We start from the raw sequence: 10,349 nt of genomic DNA, 5'->3' as shown, positions 1-10,349 counted from the left end.
TAAAGAATATTTTAAAAACATAGCTCTAAGATACCTTCTAATTGCTGAGTAAAGGGCACTAAATTTTATGAAAATGCAGAAAACGAAAGAATCATATTAAAACCATTTCACAATTCAAGATAGTAAATGAAAGTTGCTAAGACCATAATAGTGTACTAAAATATAAATTACCTAAATGTAATTTTACAAGAGTCTGTGATAATGGGGGTGAGCAGAGATGAATACATCGGAGCATGCCAGCGAGGCCGGTCTCCGCTGGGTTCCGTTTGGAGCGGACGCTGTCCCCGCCCAGTGACCAGCCGTCAGTTAGTGGCCCGGCGCTCACACAGGGAAACCTCAGGTGCTGTTGCAGACTCCAGCGGCACAGCATGCTCACGAGGAACTGAGAACCGAATGTTCTTCTCGAGTCTGTGCATCCACTTCCCTACGCTTTTCGCAGTCATTTTAACCATAGTCTTTTATCTTATGACCAATCCCCATCCCTGAAAGCGACCGTGTGTGACTTTAAGGCCACTGAGTATGCTCTTCCTGTTCTGTTATTTTAATTTCTAGAATAATAGCCAACATCATACCTCACATACGCAGCAGTATACCTTTGAGCTTCCGTTCTGGACACGTTGCACCAAGCTGAATAAACGTTAATACCACCTTGCTCTTAAATCAGCTACTTTGTTATGTAATATGTAAATAGACAGTTTTGCTTTATTTTCTTTTCTTAATCTTTTTCTTACGTTACTGCACTGGCAGTAACAGTAGTGACGGTAGACACCCTTGTCGTAAAGAAATTACACGTAGTGGTTTGCCACGAAGAAGGGGGCATCGCGGTCACATCAGCAACGCACTTACAGACCTTGTTTCTGAGTACAGAGCCTTCCGTGTGTTATAATTATTCCAGATTTACAGAGTGCTTTCACATTTATTACCTCCTTTATTTCTGGCAACTCATCAGTGGAGCCTGTACTAGAAATAACGACATGCTGTGCTCTTAAACCGAGACAGAAATTAAGAGAATTTCAATTACAATAAGTGTTGAAATGAACTCCGGTTTCAAAGATTCTAGAGTCCGACTTTGTAGTTGAAGTTTTCTGTGGCTCCGGTGAAATGAGAAATGATTCGAACTGTCAGGATGGAGGGAAGCCTGCTAAACGCTTCCTGTCGCGTTTTAATGGCCTTGTCAATTTCAGCTTTGCTCTTAATGTCATTTTCAAAGTAGGAGGAAATTGAAATGGTTCAAAGATTCTTCTGTTGTCGTAAATTTATGTGTAGAAGCTGAACTGAAAGTAAAATAGTAGAATTCATAGGATTCTAAAAATGTAAAGGTTTTGGCTGCCCTCCCTCTCTCCCTCCCTCCCTCCTTCCTGTCTTTCGACAACCGTTTTAAAATAGTGTCCTTGAAAGGAGGAAAAATATGCTACCACCCCAGGTATCTTTAGCACTTTTTTCATTTACATATGACATGAAATCTGTTTTAGTTGGGAGATGGGTTGGCACAGTGTAAAGGACTGAACATCAGATCGGGTTCTGGTCTTGATCCCTCCCCAAAGCAGATCTCAGACTTCGGGAAAATCACTTTTTGCATTTCCTCCTCAGTAAGAATGTGGGGTCTGATGAGATTATTCCAAATCCAATTTGATTCTAAGTGGTTTAAACATTTTCCTAAACTATAACAGATGAGTGCAGATTTTAACAATGAATTCCTCTGTTGAGTGTTTGCCGGCTGCCCAAGCCAGAGCTCTAAAGGGTGTCATTTGACTTCGAAGACTTTACCTGGCTTTCTGTTGTGTTTGGGTGTGTGTTTCAGGCACACATGAAATGGAGTGCATTCAGTGACTTACTTTTAGATAAGTCCTTGTGATGAGAACTCCTAGGATCTGTTCTCTTAACACCTGGATTTTTTATTTCTTTATCTTTTTTTGCATGAATATATTTGATATATAATACTGTATATTTAAGGTGTACACGTGTTCATTTGATACTTTACATATTATAATATGGTCGTAGCAATATTTTGTACTTCTGTCATATTACTGATTATCTTTTCAGTGGTCGAGATAATTAAGTTTTAGCCTCTTATTAGCAAGTTCATGATTGAAGTACAGTATTGTTATCTCTCTTCATTATACTATGCATTAGCTCTCTATATCTTATTAACTACTTGTTATAAGTTCATACCCTTAATGAACATTAATCTTACCTTCCCCTCCCCACACCATGGTAAATACCATTTCACACCCTGGTATTTACAAGTTATACAGTATTTGCCTTTCTCTGTTTAACTTATCTCACTTAGCATAATTTGCTCAAGGTCCATCCATGATGTCTCGAACGGCAGGATTTCCTTCTTTATCATGGCTGAATAATACTCCATTGTGAATATATACCACATCTTTTTTATCCATTCATCCATCGATGAGCAGTTAGGTTTTTTTTCATATCTTGGCTATTGTAAACAATAGTACAATAAACATGGGAGTGGATATAGCTCTTCAAAATCCTGTTTTCATTTCTGGACCATTGTATTCTATTGATCTGTTTATCTATCTTTGTACCAATACCACCCTATTATAATTATAGTTGCTTTACAGTAAGTCTTATCTTGTAGTGATGGGCCTACAACTTCATTCTGCTTCAGAATCGTTTTTACTATCTTGGCCCTTTGTCTGTCTATATTTTAGAATCAGCTTGGCAGTTTTTGAGGAGAAAAAACACCTTCGAGGATTTTGATTGGATTTGGATTGAATCGATACTGTATCAATTTTATTTGTTTTTCAAAGAGCTAACTTTTGGCTTTGTTGTTTTTATTTATTATATGTTTGCTTTCTCTTTCATTGATATCTGCTCTTTTTATTATTTCACTTAAAGCATAATAAAATATCTGATCAGCTATTAATATATTCTTTTATCTCTTGATTTTTATATACTTGCTCATATTTTCTTTCATGGTCGATTGTTTTTAATAGAATTCCGGATCTTGTATATGAAAAGGCTTTGGATGATGTCATTTTACAGATTCAATGTTCTTTTGTTAGGAAGATGGAGTATGGTAGATCCCTTTGACTTAGGTTTGATTTTTCTTTTTAATTTTTTTATTTTTTGCTTAGACAGTGAGGCCCTTCCAGGATCTCAACTCAAAGCCGGAGGCATTTATGAGAGCTCTTCCTCTTCCTCTCTGGTGGCCCCACCCTTCCCTTTTTATACCCCTGACTCTGTGAGACACTGAAATCTCTGCTTAGTTATTCTAAGTATTCTTTTTCCAAAATTTCCCCTTCTGTGAGATATCGTTTAGTTTCCATGAGGAAATATGAGAGATCACGTTTTTACAGTGTGCCCCTCAGGCTTTTCAGTAGTCGGGTTGTTGGTTAACAGTTCCATATTTTCGGGGGGCGAGTGGCATTTTCGCTGATCCTCTCGTTTACAGTGGGACGGATTGGGCGCCACATTAGCATCCCGATCAATCAGTCTCACAGAGTAAGAGTTGTATTTAGTGGCATTCCCCACTTGAAGCCACTCATTTCACATTTTCCATTTTAGAAGAATTGTCTAATTCTGCTTCATTGCCAAGGACAATGTTTATAGCCATTCAAAACAGCAAATACATGCTCACACATGTACATACACATAAAGAAATCTTAGCGACCTAAAGTCGAAAAGCTTCGTTGTGTGTGTGTGTGTGTGTGTGTGTGTGTGTGTGTGTGTGTGTGCGTGCGCGCCTGCTTAGCTTTTGCTTACAATATTTCAAAAATGTTTTTTAGATTTTTTAGTATCGCTGAAGTCATCCGCAAGGGATTATTTTTCGGTTTTAATTTTTTGGTCCCCTCTAATATACATATTAATAGGATAGACTTTCTGAGTCAGAGCTTCACCAAGAAGATATGACGTTATTTTAAACATGGATTTTTCTTCTGAAACTGTATCAGTGAAAAGGTCAGGTTTGTGAGGCTGGAGCCCTGGAAAGAAAATGAGTGATTTGTAACGCTTTTGAGAGTGTCTGAGGAGATTTTTAAAATTTCTTTATGTGCTTGCTCCTGTAAGAGCTTTTCTTGAAATAGCTTTGTAGTTTCTGTGGAGCCTGGAGTCTTTCAACTGAAAGGCTAATTGAAGCCATCACACCATTACCGGAATAAAGAAAAGAAAGGGTGGGATTGTGAGGATGGTAAAAATGTATAAAATCAGAATACAGGGATTAGTGTTAACCCTAAGGGTTAGGTGATAGTCATTCTTTTTAGAAAGCGACATTACTCTTTGAGGAAGAGAAGAAAAGGAAGATTACTTTTTAAAATAGAAAGAGAAGGAGAAAAAAATAAAGCTAACCTGCATAACACAAGAAAGCTTCAAATCTACTCATGGCGCCTCCTAAATTTATGATTTTTCACAGCATAGAGATCTATCTCTATACTAGATTCAGACGCCTTAAATATCTTAAACAATAAACTTAGTTATTCCTGAATGGATTAGTCATGGCGTTATGGGGACTTACTTCCTGTTTACTAATTGTTGTGCAGTTGGCAATATCTCTATAACTTTGAAGCCTCCTCCTTAGCCGGACCTCTTCCTGCATCTTTTACAGGCCTGGAAAGGGTGTGAATCTGAATCGCGTTCCTCCTCCTTCCCATCTGGCTCCAGGTCTTAGTTGCCCACTTCACTTGGGAAGCTCGTCCTACCCGCTTCTACCCACGGTGATTTACAGATTAAAAATACTCCATAAAATTTAGATGATTACTATGGATTTTGAACATTGATTAGTTCCATTTCAGCCTTTTTTACAGTACGTTCAGCCTTTGAAGGAAGAGGCTATCTCTGACGTTGTTCTAATTACACGGCATCTGTGTAGTCAACTTGATGCTGTTGACTTGATGAAACCGTGTTAGGCCAGGTTTTCTATGAAGCCTGCCACCAAGAGAGGATTAAATGCGTCAGAAATACAGGAGGGGAAATCCATCTCCTGTAAGAGGAGATGGGGAGGACGCCAGGAGAGCCATGGGCCCTGGTGCTGGTCCGACCCCAAGGGAAGAAGAACAGAGGAAGGAAGGCAGGCCAGGCGGAAGTGTCTTAGACCACAGCACGCTCTCAGGGAGGTTTGGCAAGGCCAATGCTGAGTCCTCAGCCAGAGCTGCCTGTGAGGTGCCACATGTCCCGGAAGCTGGCACATCTCAGTGGTCTTGCTGTGCTCAGGTGTTGGCTGGCAGTGAGCGTGGCCAGCGAGTGTGGCCTTGGTCTAAACACGGGGGTGGACTTCACAGCGTAGTATCTGGGACCCGTGGTCACTTATGTCCCCTGCGGTTGATGGTCTGAGAGGCGTGTTTTCATGGTCAACATACTGGTATTTCAGATGCAATTTGAACATATGTAAACTCTGAAAGAGCTCTCTATTTTTACCATTTCGTTCTTCTGTAAAGTAATTTTATTCATAAGAATCATTTAGGTTAAGTAAGCTCCTTAAGACAGGGCTGCTGCTTTATTTTATAAATTCTTTTATGATGTCTTTTATGTTTCATTTCTTTAAAATCAAAAGTTGAAGAATGTATAATAAACACAGTAATTTCCAATAATCACACAAGAGTTTACTTGCAATGGAGACATTAAATTTTTTTTTTTTTTTAAGAATATGGTAGTCTAGTTATTTTACATTTCCTTTTCTTAAAAAAAACCCTGAACATATCCGTTCAGCTTAAAATTGTTGCCAGGGGCCTTTATTTATTTATTTTTTTGAAGCGTTATATAAAAGGAAATTTACATCTAGGAATTTTGCCAGCTGTGTTAGATAAGAAAATTGCTTTATGAGTGAATATTTGTGAGTACATCCAGCCTTTTATATTCATTGTTGCTAGTGTTTAGAGTATTTTAGATTATTTCATGTCAGTGGGTCTATTTTTAGAGCTTATGTTGATATTTTCCTTTTAACCAGCATATAGGACAAACTTAATAACCATTGTAAGCCCCCATTTTTTATTATTAGATTCAACATGATTCTGTCAAATTTACTTATATATATGTATTTTCCCATATTTCTATATATATTTTTTAACAATCTCAAACCTTTAGGAAAGTCGCAGGTACGGAATTTGTTTTCCTCTACTATTTGAGAGTAATTTGCCAACATAATGCCACGTCACCCCCAAATACTTTAGGGTGTTTTCTAACAGGCAAGAATATTCTCCTACACAGCTGTAAAAGAACATCCAAATGAGGGGTGTAACGATGGTGTATTGCTGCTACCTTGGCTTTGGGCTTCATCCAGGCCTTACTGATTGTCCGAAGAATGTCCTCTGTAGAGAAAGGATCTAGCTAAGATTCACGCATTCCATTCAGTCGTCAGGTCTTCTTCATTTCCTTCTGTCTGAAACAGTTTCTCCCTCCCTCCTCCTCTTTCTTCACCTTGGTCCTTTTGAAGATTCCAGGCCAGTCGTTTTTCAGACTGGTCTTCAGTTTCGGTTTGTCTGACGTTTTCTCGAAGTTAGGTCAGGCTGTACGTCTTTGGCAGGAAAAACACAGAGGGGATGATCTGTCTTCATTTCTTCCTCTCACGCAGCACACTGTTAACGGTTTTTACGTTATTGATGATGATCACATTGCTCACGTAAATAAGATATTGCTTACTGGCCTTCTCCACTATGAAGTTACTCTTCTTCTCTTTGTAATTAATAGGTATTTTATTTGAGAGCCTTTGTAACTAAGTAAATATCCCATTCCCCATCAGACTTTCCATTTATTTATTATCATATTCAAAGGGACTCATGACTTCTCATTTTACTCAGCAGATTGTATTCTCTTACGATCATTGTTTGTTTCGGCGCTCACATTGTCTCCAGTTGGACAGTGGGAGACCTTCAAGCTGGTGTCCGTGTCCCCCTGACACACTCTATCATTCTTTGAGCACTGCCTTTCATTCTGGCTCATTTCTCTGGCCCAACTCTAGAATTAGCCATCCCTTCAAGGAGCCCTATTTTCCTTAGTCCGAAATGGTCTGAAACTAATATCTGTATGCCAGGTGTGTTCAGTGCTTTTTGGGATGCCATTGCTCACAAGTTACCTCAGCGGACAGAGCTAATGAATGTATGTTCAAGTGAATATATGTATAGACATACATGCGTGTGTGTGCACGCGAACATATTTGCATCCATGTTTTTTTATTGAGATGTAATTCAGGTACCATAAAATTCACCCCTTCAAATGAGTGTACAATCTGGTGGCTTTTAGTATCTTCGTGAGGTTGTGCAGCCGTCACACTGTTTAGTTTTAGAACATTAACGTCACTCCAGAAGGAAGCCCTGTGTCCACTGGAAGTTACTCCCTGTCGTCCTTGCCCCCGCCTTTGTCAGTCATTAATCCTCTTTCTATTTGTGGATTTGCCAGTCTTTTCATGTTGTTTGAGCCTTGCGGGTGGAGTTCTCTCCTGCCTTCTCAGTTAGTCCTTGGCCTGTCCCTCAGAATCAATCCTCGTTTTGATTTTTTTAACCATATATTACTTTGGCTTGTTAGAGACCTTTATATAAGTGGAACCCTAGCGTAGAATAATTTTTGTGTAAGATGTAGTTTACGCAGCATAATATTTCTAAGATCCTTCCATGGTATGGGTATAATGATTCATTTCTTTTTGTTGCTGAGGAATATTGTATTGTACGAATATACCACAGTTTGTTTGTTTATACATTCTCCTGATTAGGGGCACCTGAGCTGCTTTCGGTTTGGGCTGTCATAAATAAAACTGCTGGGAATAGTGTTAACCTTGTATCACTTTTTTGTGTACATTTGTATTCACTTCTCTTGGGTGAATACATCGATATGGCATTGGTGAGTCTTAGGGCAAGTGCGTGTTTAGTTTTATAGGAAACTTCCAAACAATTTTACAAAGTAGCATTGCTTTTTTACATTCCTACCAACAGTGCTTGAGAATCCAAGGATACTAATGTTTGGTGTTACCAGTCTTTTTTATTTTGGCTTCTGGTGGCCATGTAGTAATATCTCATTGTGGCTTTCATTTCATTTTAATTTAACGACTAATGATGTTGAACACTTTAATGTCTAATGATGTTCTTATTGTCCATTCCTTTCTGAAATGTCTTTTCAAATCTTCTGTCCATTTTTAAATTGGATTGTTTGACATGGAGTTGTACGCGTTCTTTATACGTTCTGATATCAGATCTTTTCCAGATATATTTGCAAATATTTTCCCAGTTTTTTCATCAGTAAAGATTTTTTAATTATGACGACATTACCGTATGAGCTTCTTCTTTTAGTGTTTGTGCCCTGGCTAAGCAATCTTTGCCTTCATCAAGTTGTAGAGGTATTCTGTGTTTTCACTGAGTGGCTTTATAGTTTTAGTTTTATATTTAGGACTATGCTATATCTGGAATTAACTTTTGTGTATGAAGTAAGGAAGGGATCAAGGTTAATTTATTTTCCCCCAGTGGGCAACTCATTGTTTGCATACATTTATTGAAACAGTTTTCATACTTCTCAGCAAATGTTAAATATATTTATATAAAGATGGATCAATCTGTTGTCAGAGTGATCTCACGGTTGGTGAAGAATGATTGACTTTTGGAAATCCATAGTTTTAAGGAATCTTCACTTTAGGAGTCTTTCATGAGGAAGGAGAAGCCTTGAAAACCTATTTGTCCCTCATGTAATATACTCTGTCATCAGCATATCCCAGAGTTCCGTGTTCATGGAAAAGGGAGTGACACAGCACCATCAGGACCGCTCCAAATAGGGGTAGTTTTAGAACCTGTCCCCTCTTTCTTCACTTTGTGCCCCTTCTCTATTCTTTCTGTAATCCTTTTTCTGACCCCTAACACACACACGCACACGCACATGCACACGCCCACGCCCACGCCCACGCCCAGACACCCATCTATGAGCTCTGGATATAAGCGATCAGAAATATAACTGTATAAATCCAAGAAAATTAAATAAGTAAAAGAATGCTAATCCATCTTTCAGTTTTTAAAATTAGAGCTCTGGAAACTGGTGATAATGAAGAAAAGCTCCTTACAGATTTCATTAGGTAGCGATTCCATGATCTAATTTTTCTCTCATTAGAAGAGAGTGTGGTAATGTTATCATTGGCAGAAGAAGGTTAAAAGAGCAGTAGTACTTCAAAGACACCATTAAGAAAATGAAGAGGCAGGCCGCAGACTAGAAGAAAATGCTGGCAATACATGTGTCTGACAATGGACTTGTAAACAAAATGTAAAAAATACTCCTATAAATCAAGAATAATAAGATGTACAACCTAATTAAGCAGATAGGCAAGAACTTAAGAGACAGTTGCAAAGTAATATGTATCAGTTGCCTGAAAGCAGGTGATAATATGCTCTACATCATTAGCCATCGAGAAAATGCAGGTCAAAACCACAGAAATAAGAAAAGGCAGGAGGAGACCAGCAATATCAAGTACTGACAAGGGCATGAAGCAGTGAGCACTCGGCTTTGCTGGTGTGGTATAGTAATTGTGCAGCCACTTTGGAAAATAGTTTGGCATTTCTTACAAAGTTAAACATACGCTTATCATTTGAACCTTGAACTTCTACTCCTAGGTATTTACCCAAGGAAAACGAAAACCTCTATCCACAAAAAGGCTTGTGTATACATAGCAGCTTTATTCATGCTAGCCTTAAACTGGGAAAAACCCAGATGTCCAATGGGAGAGTGGAAAAGCAAACCGTGGTATGTCTGTGGGTGGAATAGTCCTTAGCGATGGAAAGGAATGAACTACTGACACGTGCCATGCTACGACATGGGGGAATCTCAGAAACGTTATGCTGAGTAAGAGAAGCCAGGAACGAAAGAGTAGTTATTATATGATTTTGTTTACATGAAATTCTTTTAAAATTGCAAAGCTAATGATATATTGTAAAAAAAATCAGCTCATCGGTCGCCTGGGGTTCAAGCGCAGAGAGGCCCGAGGGATGTCTGGAACGATGGAAATCGTATAGCAGTGGGCTTCCGTAAATGACCCCTCTCAGGGAACTGAGCGGTTAAAATGTGTGTGTTTCACTGAACACCAGCTGTGCCTCAGTACAGCTATTTTAAGTAAAAACAAAAGATCTCTAGACCCCGTGCTGTGACTCCTGTGGTACATGAGGGAACCACACTCACCTCCCTGTGGCGACGTGTCTCGGTTATCTCTGGTGCCCTGTGCAGAGACCTGTTCATGCTCACGCAATCGTAATGCATCGTATTAAGCACATTCATGGGGATCCCCTTGTGGAGAGGCAGCGCTGCATGTGGACGGGGTACCGCAGTGGGCTGCACGCCCAGGACCCAGACACACGGCCGTGACGTTCATCTTTTAAAAACAAGTGCAGAAGCACCTGAATGATTTTTGGTTCTAAATCAGGGTCAGT

This window comes from Pteropus vampyrus, unplaced genomic scaffold (genome assembly GCF_000151845.1).
Source record: "Pteropus vampyrus isolate Shadow unplaced genomic scaffold, Pvam_2.0 Scaffold65, whole genome shotgun sequence".
In the NCBI taxonomy this organism is placed as follows: Eukaryota; Metazoa; Chordata; class Mammalia; order Chiroptera; family Pteropodidae; genus Pteropus; species Pteropus vampyrus.
Note: the sequence above shows the minus strand (reverse complement) of the source record.